Source organism: Mirounga leonina, unplaced genomic scaffold (genome assembly GCF_011800145.1).
Source record: "Mirounga leonina isolate KUSES-001 unplaced genomic scaffold, KU_Mleo_1.0 Mir_177, whole genome shotgun sequence".
In the NCBI taxonomy this organism is placed as follows: domain Eukaryota; kingdom Metazoa; phylum Chordata; class Mammalia; order Carnivora; family Phocidae; genus Mirounga; species Mirounga leonina.
Window position 1 is genome coordinate 2,793,278 of NW_023270459.1, and position 11,880 is coordinate 2,805,157.

The 11,880-nt window shown below is 39.7% G+C and overlaps 1 protein-coding gene across 2 annotated transcripts in view; it reads right to left on the bottom strand.

Annotated features, from left to right (window-relative positions):
* Nucleotides 1-1,067, bottom strand: part of ZNF569 (zinc finger protein 569) — a 61,886-nt gene extending 60,819 nt beyond the window's left edge. Inside the window, exon 1 of one of the 2 annotated variants that reach the window (XM_035023623.1) lies at nucleotides 972-1,067. The gene's annotated coding sequence lies outside the window, so the exon portion shown is untranslated. Of the gene's footprint in view, nucleotides 1-807; nucleotides 881-971 lie in introns of those variants that run through there. The other variant, XM_035023624.1, reaches the window with a different exon arrangement.
* Nucleotides 1,068-11,880: the final 10,813 nt, after the last annotated feature.

An 11,880-nucleotide genomic window follows, 5' to 3' on the forward strand; every position in this document is an offset into this window, starting at 1 on the left:
ACTTCTAGGAGCCTCCCCCTCCCCCTCAAATTAGAAAAGTGCATTATAACATGTGACAACTAGTTGCTGATAAACACATTGTTCATAATGGCAAGAAACTGGAAAAAACAAATTACCCATCAACAGGAAATGTATTAAAATGTATAGCATGAAAAACTTTAAAATGACGACATAAATTTATAACTATTTAGATGGAAAGATATTGTGTATTATTAAATGACAAAGGTAGGTTACAGAAGTGTACGTATAGTGTAATACTAATTTCCAAGCTATTATACACATACATATTAATATATGAAAGCATGTGTATGTATTCGCAGAGGGGGGGAAAGATGGGAAGTGAATTTTGATAGTTGCTGGCAGACTTATGAATGATTTCTGTTTTCTTTGAGCTTTTCTGCATTTTGCGATTTGGGGCGGGCAGTCGGGGGCAAGGAGCAAGAAGTTAGTACGCACACAAAACAACGTAGCTAATACACAAAAATAAAATTTAAGACAAATAAATACTAAAAGTGTTGGGGGCACTGATAGCTCTCATAAAAACGCATTTCCAATGACCATAAAGCAAAGCAAAGAAGCCCTGATACAAACAGCCGCACAAATCTACACACGCAACCGTGCTCTACCTCTCATCACGGAGTTTCTCATGCACTCACGAACCCACATCACGCACGTTCGCATCCACGTTCATAATGAAACATAAAAGGAAAAGCACACCCCCAAAATGCGCTCCCACACACGTTCTCACGGCCACACTCAGTCACAGACAAATGTCTGGCAAACGGTCCTATCACTCCCCACACTCACAGTCCTTCACGCGCCACTCCCCCGTCGGCCTCAGGGAACCATCCGCACCGGCACAGCCCTGCCGGCATCCTCCTCCAACAACACAGGCACGGGGTCCGCAGGCCCCTACTCCCAACCAGCACAAAGGGTCCCAGACACGGAGCTGGCGGCCTCCGAAGACTCACCACGCAGCCCGCGGACACAGGCCCAGTTCCACAGCTCAACGCCGCCCAAGCGGCCCCGCCGGTGCGGACCGAGTCAGAGACGCCTCTGAGGTCAACGCCGGCTGCGGCTGAGGGCAGCACGAGCCTCGGTCCGTTAGACGCCGGACAACACTTCCCAGAGGCCCCTGCGGCTCAAGGGGGCGGGTCGGCTTTTCCGCCGGCGAGTAGCCGGAATAATCTGCCGCTGCGGCTAAGCACGCCCGGGTCTGCCGAGGAGGTTCAGCTGAGTTTTGCTGCAGCTGCTTCGCTTGAGCCCGGCACTCCACTCGGAGCCCGGGAGTGCAACTTGGTGCTGAGAAGAATCTGGAAATGTTCGCAACTTTCAGGCTACGGACTACATTTCCCAGAGGCCTCCACGGCCAAGTCACTTTTCTGCGAAAAGTCTCTTTCTCCTTGTGGTTGGCTGGGTCTCCTGTTCCCGGGTTATGGTGCCTGATCCGTGAAGGAAGCACCGCTGAGTCGGTTTGGTTCCGTCCGGTCCAGGCCCCACCTGGACTTCAGGGGAGTGAAGGTGTGGGAAAAAATCAGGGGCCTGTGGCCGGACCAGCTTGAGCCTCAAGCTTCTGGCGGCAGTCAGAAAAGAGAGGCGTGGCGTTGTGTGACCGTGTACGGGAGGTACTGGCCGTGGAGCTTGGGGTAGGGCGTCTAAGGAGTGGAGAGACTCTGAGCTCCAGTGACTTTGGGGGTCGTGCGAATTTGCGACCATTTGTGTGACCATGGTCGCGTTGTATGTTCTTGTGACCGTTTGATTCCGACCCCGCAGTTTTTTCAGAGACAGTGTGCTTGTGTTAATTCTTTGTGTTTCTGCTTTTCTGACTGGCCCCTGTTACAGTATTGAAACTTAAAGGTTACCCCGATAAACCACAGCCGCCAAGATAATAAATGGGAGGAATTTTAGAGGTTTGTGAATCCGTATTACTGAAACACCCAAGCTTTTTAATTCTGTGTTAGTCCACATTCGGTGTGTGTCACATGGACAAAGGTGATACTGGTAATTTAGAAAGATATTGTTGAAGAGGGCAAAGACATTGAGTCATCAAATGGAATTCTAAGTAGCCGCAACATCGGGAGTGAAAAGTGTACGGGACAAAGCAGGGAAAGAACCAGGAGCAAAAACCTAAAAATCTGGCAAACCAGACTAGATGTCACTTCTGCCCTAAAGATCTCATTCTTTTTTTCAGCATTTCATGTGGGTTCGGCTCTGACTTCAGAAAAATTAAAAAACAGTTGACAATGAGAGTTGAAGACTCTGCAATAATTTTGCAGTAGAAACTAAAATGGAGAAAATGTCTATGTAAACACTAGCCCAATGCTTTTCTGCCATGGTATGTTGGCAAAGAGAACAAAATGCCGCAGACTACAGCATGCTAAGTATCAGAGGCTTGTGGTTGTTGAAGGTATGGGAGAGGCTTCTGACTCAGAAGCTTACCATGAAGCTATATAAAAGCCATATGATGGGGCGCCTGGGTGGCTCAGTCGTTAAGCGTCTGCCCTTGGCTTAGGTTATGATCCCAGAGTCCTGGGATCAAGTCCCACATCAGGCTCCCCGCTCAGCGGGAAGGCTGCTTCTCCCTCTCCCACTCCCCCTGCTTGTGTTCTGTCTCTCACTGTGCCTTTCACTGTCAAATAAATAAAATCTTAAAAAAAAAAAAAGGCCATATGACTATGTTACCTCTAGGATGCAGAAGATAGTCTTTCACTAGATGATAAAGGGCATTTTTTCCGAGTAGTGTGAATCTGTGTCTGGGGAGGGACAAGAGAGTCCCAGTCAAACACTACATGAGAGAGAACATGTCCCCCAATAAGTTTTGCTTGTCTTTTGTCTCTACCAGTAATTTTTTTTCTGTCTACTTAAAGAATTATTTTTGCTTATCATTTTGTTGAGATGATAAAAGAACAGTTAGTTTTCTATGTCCCTCCAGCTTCCTGATTTTCTATAGTTGTAGATTTGTCTATTTCTCCTTTTATTTCTGTTAACTTTGCTTTACATATTTTGAATCTCTCTCATGGATGATAGATATTTTGAGTTGTGATAACTTTTCTTATGGATTGATCCAACAGGGTATTATGGAATTTACTCTTTATTTATAATAATTGCTTTTTTATCTTAGTCTATTTTGATATTACTATAGTTTCACCACCCTTCTTTGGGTTAGTGCATGGTTTATCTCTTTCTACTCTTTTGCTTTTAACCTGGTTTATTTTTAAGGTGTGTCTGTTATTAAACAGCATTATTTAAAAAATAATGACAATCTTACTCTTTAATTTGACATATTTAGTGAATTTACATTTAATGTATTTGGGTTTTGGTCTACTACTTTAGAATTTATTTTCTTTTTGGCCTGGCTTTTTTAAAATTTCAATTTTTTTATTTGAGATAATTCTAGATTTGCATGCAGTTGTAAGAAATAATTCAGAGATCCCATGTGCCCTTTATCCAGTTTCTCCCAGTGGTAACATCTTCCAAAATTATATATAATATCACAACCTGGATATTGACATTGATATGGTCAAGATTTAGAATATTTTCATCATCACGAATATACTCCATGTGTACTTTTGTAGCCACACCCACTTCCTTTCTGCCCACAGCCGCCTCCTTAAGGCTGGGCAACCCTAATCTGTTCTCCCATCTCTGTAATTTTACCTTTCAAGAATATTAGATAAATGGAATGATAAAATATGTAATTTAAACATTGGTTTTTCATGGAGTTTAGTTCCCTGGAGATTCAGATATGTTGTTACATGTTTAAGTAATTCATTCCTTTTTATTGCTGAGTAGTACTCCATGTGGATATACTACACTTTCTTTAGTCAATCACTTATTGAAGGACATGTATTGTTTCCAACTTTTGGCCATTATAACTAAAGCTGCTATACACATTCATGTACAATTTTTTGTGTGAATATAAATTTTCATTTCTTTTAGGTAAACACCTAGGAAAGGTTTTAGAAGGAATTTGTCAATTTATACCAAAAACAGAAATAAAATAAAAAAAACCCTGAGATATTGAGATTGTGTTGAAAATACAGATGAATTTGGGAAGAATTGACATCTTTAAAATGGTGAATCTTGTGACCCATGAACACAGTATATATCTCCATTTATTTAGATCTTCTTTCTCTCAGGAATATTTTGTAGTTTTTTACATAAAGGTAATGAAATCTTTTGTCAGATTTACCCCTATTTCAGAGTTTTTGATGCTATTGTAAATGGCATTTTAAAAAATTTCGATTTCTGGGCGCCTGGGTGGCTCAGTTGGTTAAGCGACTGCCTTCGACTCAGGTCATGATCCTGGAGTCCCGGGATCGAGTCCCACATCGGGCTCCCTGCTCAGCAGGGGGTCTGCTTCTCCCTCTGCCCTCTTCCCTCTCATGCTCTCTGTCTCTCATTCTCTCTCTCTCAAATAAATAAATAAAATCTTTAAAAAAAATTTTTCGATTTCCAATTGTTCCTTGCCAGCATATAGAAATACAATTGGTTTTTGTATGTTGATCTTATAGCCTATTACTTTGCTAAAGTCTTTTAGTGTTTCTACTAGAATTTTGGAGATTCCATTGGATTTTCTACATAGGTGATCTTGTCACCTGTGAAAAACATCGGTACCTATTCCTATCTGTTGCGAATAGTGATACCCGTTTCTTTTCCAATCTGCAGGTACCACCCACAAAATTTGGTTGGGATGTTAAGACTGATGAACACACACACACACACACCAAGCGGGTTATGGAAAGTTTTATTACTGACATAATGAAGCTTCCTAGAAAAGCAGGACAGGCTTCCCAAGAAAGTCTGTAAGTGGTTTGCAAAAGCAAGGAACTGAAATTGGCAGGGAGTTTTTACGGCAGAGGCTTGTGTGGTTTAAATCTCCTGCAAGTGCCAAAGGAGGGAGCACCTGAGCTTGTGGGGCACAAGAGAAAGGAGTGAGGCTTAAAAGCCAGGAGTTTCGGATGCCTGGGTGGCTCAGTTGGTTAAGCGACTGCCTTCAGCTCGGGTCATGATCCCAGGGTCCTGGGATCGAGTCCCACATTGGGCTCCCTGCTCTGCGGGAAGCCTGCTTCTCCCTCTCCTACTCCCCCTGCTTGTGTTCCCTCTCTCGCTGTGTCTCTCTCTGTCAAATAAATAAATAAAATCTTAAAAAAAAAAAAAAAAGCCAGGAGTTTCTGCCACTCCTGGGGCTGCTTGCATGTTCCTTCAGTGCACACCTGGTGAAGCAGCAGCTGAGGAGACTCAAGACCTCACCGCGGCTGGCAAACAGCGCATTGAAGGAGTCAAGACCAAGAACAATGATCATATTCATTTGAGGTGGGAGAACAGGATGGTCCCGTGGGTGCAATTTTAAGATTAAGAGGGCATACAATACTTAATAAACGAATGAAAGCCTATTGTGAACAATAGGGTTTGTTAACGAGGTGAATTAGGTTCTGATTTGACAGGCAGGCAGCCAATCAGTGAAACAGACTCATCTGCACAGTTGGAAATGGAGGATTAAAACATAATTGATGTGTTCTAGCAGCAGACAGGGGATGCCTACTAAAAAAGGATCTGCTACGTTACTCCAGAACTGTTTCTCCAGACAAAGAAGAAATTCTCAATTAGAAAAATGCAATCTGGTTCCACCACATTTTAACTACTACCGTATGGTTTTCTCTAGTCTTTCATTTTCCTCTTCCTTATTCCTTTATTGTACATAAAGGAACTGGTGTATGTGCATGAGCATATTGCTTTAAAAAAAAAACTAAATGGCTGATGGTATGTTTTGATTAACATCAAATGGAGATGGGATGGAGAAAAATACTGGTTCTGTGAAAATACCCCCTTTCCATTAGTGCTATACTCTTCAGCTTTTATCTTTATATTCTGTAAGTTATTTTGCTGTTTAACAAAAAACAGAACAACAAAAATCCTTGTATACCTTGTTTGGATAATTTTAATGTTTTTTCATTTATCATTGTTAAACCAAGGATAATTTTATAACTTCTTTTTTTTTTTAAAGATTTTATTTATTCACTTGACAGAGAAAGAGACAGCGAGAGCAGGAACACAAGCAGGGGGAGTGGGAGAGGGAGAAGCAGGCTTCCTGCCGAGCAGGGAGCCTGATGTGGGACTCGATCCCAGGACCCTGGGATCATGACCTGAGCCGAAGGCAGACGCTTAACGACTGAGCCACCCAGGCGCCCCTATAACTTCTTTGTACATAGCTGTTACATGTAAGGCAATCTGTCTTTAAGATAGGATAAATTACTATAAAAGAAATGAATCCTAGATAGTTTTCCCTTTGTGTCAAGTGTCTTGTTTAAAAAAAAAAAAAAATTTGGGGTTTTTTTTTTTAAGAGCTATGAGCAAACACCAAAAAATGGAATTAGACTCTTCATTACATTATCAAATCTGTATGCTGTTTATTTCTTTTCCTGATTTCACTGGCAAAAACTTTAAATACAAGATTGAATAGAAGTGGGGATATCTTTGTCATGTACCTGATCTTAGAGGGAAAGTATTCAGTGTTGTTCTACTAGGTGAAATGGTAGCTAAAAGGCTTTTGCTAGATGGCCTTCATTTAGTTAAGAAGGCTTTTTTTCTTAGGGTGCCTGGATGGCTCAGTCATTAAGTGTCTGCCTTTGGCCCAGGTCATGATCCCAGGGTCCTGGGATCGAGTTCCGCATAGGGCTCCCTGCACCTCGGGAAGCCTGCTTCTCCCTCTCCCACTCCCCCTGCTGGTGTTCCTGTTCTCGCTCTCTCTCTCCCTGTCAAATAAATAAATAAAATCTTAAAAAAAAAAAAAAAGGTTTTTTTCTTTTTCTGATAAGTATTTATCAAGAATGGATGTTGATTTTTGTCAAATGCTTTTTCTGCATCTACTGAGATGTTAATATTGACTTTCTCCTTTAGTTCATTAATATGGTGAATTACACTGGGCTTCAAATCTTAAACCAATCTTAGGTTCCTGGGGTAGACACCACCTGGCCATTGCGCATTATCACTTTTATATACTGTTGGATTCAATTTGCTAAAGTTTTATTAATAGGTTCATGAGGGATGTTGGTCTGTAGTTTGGGGGGTGGGGCGCTAATATTTTTGTCTAGATAACTCCTAGAGTGAGTTGGGAAGATTTTTCCATCTTTTTGGTATCCTGAAAGAGTATATATAGAATTATCATTTTTTTCCTTAAATGCTTAAGAGAATTTTAAATGTTTACTAGAAATTAAAATTAAATAGAAATGTGTAATCAAATTTACCAGGGAAGCTATCTGGGACTGGTTTTTTTTTTTTTTTTGTAGGAAGGTTTTTGATTACAAATGCAATTTATTTAAATAGATGTAAGGTTTTTCAGGTTAACTGCTTTCTTTAGTAAGGTTTAATAGTTTGTGTCTGTCAAGAAATCTTTCTATTTCGGGGCACCTGGGTGGCTCAGTTGTTAAGCGGCTGCCTTCAGCTCAGATCATGAGGTCCTGGGATCGAACCCTGCACTGGGCTCCATGCTCGGCAGGAAGCCTGCTTCTCCCTCTCCCCCTCCCCCTGCTTGTGTTCCCTCTCTCGCTCTGTCTGTCAAATAAATAAAATCTTTAAAAAAAAAAAAAAGAAATCTTTCTATTTCATCTAAGTTGTTTATTGGATTAAAGTTGCTATGATATACTATGTTGTCCTTTTAATATTTGTAGAATCTGTAGTGATGTCACCTCTCTCATTCCTGGTATGCGTAGTTTGTTATTTCCCTTTCTTTCCTGATCAGTCTGGCTAGTTTTATCATATTTATTAATCTCAAAGAATTACCTTTTAGTTCCACTGATTTATCTTTATTTTTCAGTTTTCTATTTCATTGATTTCTGCTCTGATATTTATTATTTCCTTTGTTTTTTACTTACATTATGTTTAATTTTCCTTTTCCTAGTATGTTAAAGTGGAAAATGAAGTCTTAGATTTGAGACTTTGATTTCTTCTTTGCTAACATAGTATTTGATTCTATAAATTTCCCCCTGAATACTGCTTCAGTGGCATCCCATAATTTTTATATGTTTTGATTTTCTTTTGGGTCAAAATACTTTCTAATTTCTTTTTGATTTCTTCTTTAATCCATGGGTTATTTAAAAATGTATATGTTTCCACATGTTAGAGAATTAACCACATATTTTTTAGCTACTGATTTCTTTTTTTAAAGAAAGATTTATTATTTATTCATCTGAGAGAGACAGAGAAAGTGAGCGAGAGCATGAGCAGGGGGGAGGGTCAGAGGGAGAGGGAGAGGCAGACTCCCCGCTAAGCAGAGAGTCCGACGTGGGGCAGACTCCCAGGACCCTGAGATCATGACCTGAGCCTAAGGCAGATGCTTAACCAACTGAGCCACCCAGGCGCCCCTCAGCTATTGATTTCTAATTCAGTTTCATTTTGGAAAGAAGTTTGTTTTGTGGTTCAGAATATATTCTATCTTTGTAAATGCCCCATGTGCACTTGAAAAACAGGATTTTTTTTTTTTTTTTTTTTTTGCTGTTGTTGGTTGTAGTGCTCTGTAAATATCAATTAGCTCAAATGACAGTGTTTTTCAAATCTTCTATGTTTTAGCTTATTTTCTCAGTCTACTTCTTCTGGCAATTACTGAGAGTGGTATTGGAATCTCTGACTTACTATTGTGTACTTATCTCTTCCTTCCAGTTTAATCAGTTGTTGTTTCATGTATTTTGATGGGTGCATAAACATTTATGATTGTTATTTTCTCTTGATTAACTGACCTTCGTTATTATAGAATGATCTTCTTTATCCCTATATTTTTTGTTCTGAAATCTACTTTGTAGATATTAATACAGCTACTCCAGTTTTTTTTTTTTTTAAAGATTTTATTTATTTGACAGAGAGAGATACAGCGAGAGAGGGAACACAAGCAGGGGGAGTGGGAGAGGGAGAAGCAGGCTCCCCGCAGAGCAGGGAGCCCGATGCGGGGCTCGATCCCAGGACCCCGGGACCATGACCTGAGCCAAAGGCAGACGCTTAACGACTGAGCCACCCAGGCGCCCCTACTCCAGTTTTTTTTTTTTTTTAACAGCTTTATTGAGATATAGCTCACATGTCATACAATTCACCCTTTAAAGTGTACAATTCAACTTTTGGTATGTTAAATTATTAAATTTTATATTACTATAAAATGTATAACAGAATTTGCCATTTTAACAATTTTTAAGTGTGCAATTAAGTGCATTCACAATGTTGTACAATAACCAACATTGTCTATTTCCAAAATTTTTATCACCTGAAATGGAAACTCTGTAATCACTAAGTATACTAGGCAATCAACTCTCAATTCCTCCCTCCCCACAGCCCCTGGTAACCTCTATTTTCTTCCTCTATGAATTTGCCTAATCCAAATATTTCATATAAACAGAATACAATATTTGTCCTTTTGTGTATGGTTTATTTCACTTTGCATAATTGTTTCAAGGTTCATCCATATAGTAGCATGTTATCACATCTTTATTCCTTTTTATGGCTGAGTAGCATTCCATTGTATGTACATACCACATTTTGTTTATCCGTTCGTCTTTTGATGGACACTGGGTTGTTTCCACCTTTTGGCTATTTTGAATAATGCTATAATGAACACTGGAATACAAGTATCTGGGGTGCATGGGTGGCTCAGTCATTAAGCATCTGCCTTCGGCTCAGGTCATGATCCCAGGGTCCTGGGATCGAGCCCCACATTGGGCTCCCTGCTCAGTGAGAAGCCTGCTCCTCCCTCTGCCCCTGCCCCTCCCCCTGCCTGTGTTCCCTCTCTCTCTGTGTCTCTCTCTGTCAAATAAATAAATAAAATCTTTTAAAAAAAAAAAAGGAATACAAGTATCTGTTCAAGTCCCTGCTTTCAATTCCTTTGGGAGTGGAATAGCTGGGTCATATGGTAAATCTATGCTAAGCTTTTGAAGAATTGCCAAACTCTTTTCTATAACAAGTTGCAGCATTTTATATTCTCACCATCATCGTACAAAGGTTTCAAGTTCTACATGTCCTCATCAACATTTGTTATTTTGATAATACTGATCCTAGTAGGTATAAAGTGTTATCTCATAGTTTTATTTGCATTTGCTTAACTAATAATATTGAGCATCTTTGTATGTGTTTATTGGCCATTTTTATCTTCTTTAGAGAAATATATATTCAAGTGTTTGGTCATCTTTTAATTGGGTTGTCTTCTTGTTGAGCTTTAGGAGTTCTTTATATATGAAACCTTTGTCAAATACATGATTTACAAATATTTTTATCCATTCTGTAGGCTGTCTTTCCACTTTCTTGATAATGTCCTTTCTTGTTAATATTTTTAATTTTGATGAAGTCCAGTATATCTATTTTTTCTTTGGTTGCTTGTGCTTTTGTTGTCATATCTAAGAATCCATTGCCAAATCCAAGGTCATTCCAGCTTTCTCTACACAGCATTAGCATGGTGTATCTTTTTCCATCCTTGTACTTCTAACTATTGGTAGAGTTATATTAAATTTCTCATAGGCAGCATATGGTTGAGTCATGCTTTTTTATGCCATCTGAAACTCTGTGCCTCTTAATTGATGTTCAGATAAATTGTATTTAGTCTGATTATTGATATAAACCTTCCATCTGTTTTTTGTTCCCTTCTCTTTCTGACTTCTTTTGGATTGAGTGATTTATGATAATTTGATTCCATTCTATCTCCCTTGTTGGATTATCAGCTACAACTTTTTGTTAGGTTAGTGGTTGCTGTAGGGCTTAGAGTGTACATCTTTCATTTATTATAGTGTTTGTTTAAGTGATACTATATTGCTTCACATAGAATGTAGGAACCTTAGAGGTACCTGTGGTTCAGTTGGTTAAGCATCCGACTCTTGATTTTGGCTCAGGTCATGATCTCAGGGTTCTGAGATGGAGCCCCACATTGGGCTCTGCATGCAGCATGGAGTCTGTTTGTCCCTCTCCCTCTGTTCCTCCCCCCTGCTCTCTCTCTCTTTCAGATGAGTAAATAAATAAAATCTTTTTTTTTTTTTAAGATTTTATTTATTTGACAGAGAGAGACACAGTGAGAGAGGGAACACAAGTAAGAGGAGTGGGAGAGGAAGAAGCAGGCTTCCCGCCGAGCAGGGAGCCCGATGCGGGGCTCGATGCGGGGCTCGATCCCAGGACCCTGGGATCATGACCCAAGCTGAAGGCAGACGCTTAACGACTGAGCCACCCAGGTGCCCCTAAATAAATAAAATCTTAAAGAAAAAAAAGAATGTAGGAACCTTAGGATAGTTTATTTCCATTTACTTCTCCTGGCCTCTGTACTATTGTTATATGATTTGCATATACATCCAAAGCTACACGGTTTTTGTTTTTGTTTAAACAGTAATTTATCTTTTGGTGAGATTTAATTAACAAAAAAGTCTTACATATTTACCCTGTAGTATCATCTCTAATGTTCTTCATTCTCTTGTGTAGATCCAGATTTCTGTTATTCAATTATACAAATATTTAGCCTCTTGAGGTTGTCCTTCTGCTCAGTAGTATTCTATTAGCTATTTTTTGAAGTTTATTTTGTCTGTGTCTATCCCAGCACTTTGAAGAGCATCTGGCACACAGTAGGTGCTTTCTAATCAGATACCACAGAGAAAAATTTCACACACAACCACATCCATTAGACTAATGCTCAGGACCTGTCACACACACTATCCTATTACATTCCTACTCCACTCTCCACCAGTCAGTCCCTTTCTATTATAACACATTCTCACAGATAACATCACAAATGTTACACAATAACACAATCTTACACAGGGTCACAGAAAACCAGCATGCCCACTCTGACACCCAGAGTTTTACACAGAAACACACACAGTGACAGAATCAAAGAGTCACATACCAACTCACAAAATTACAGTC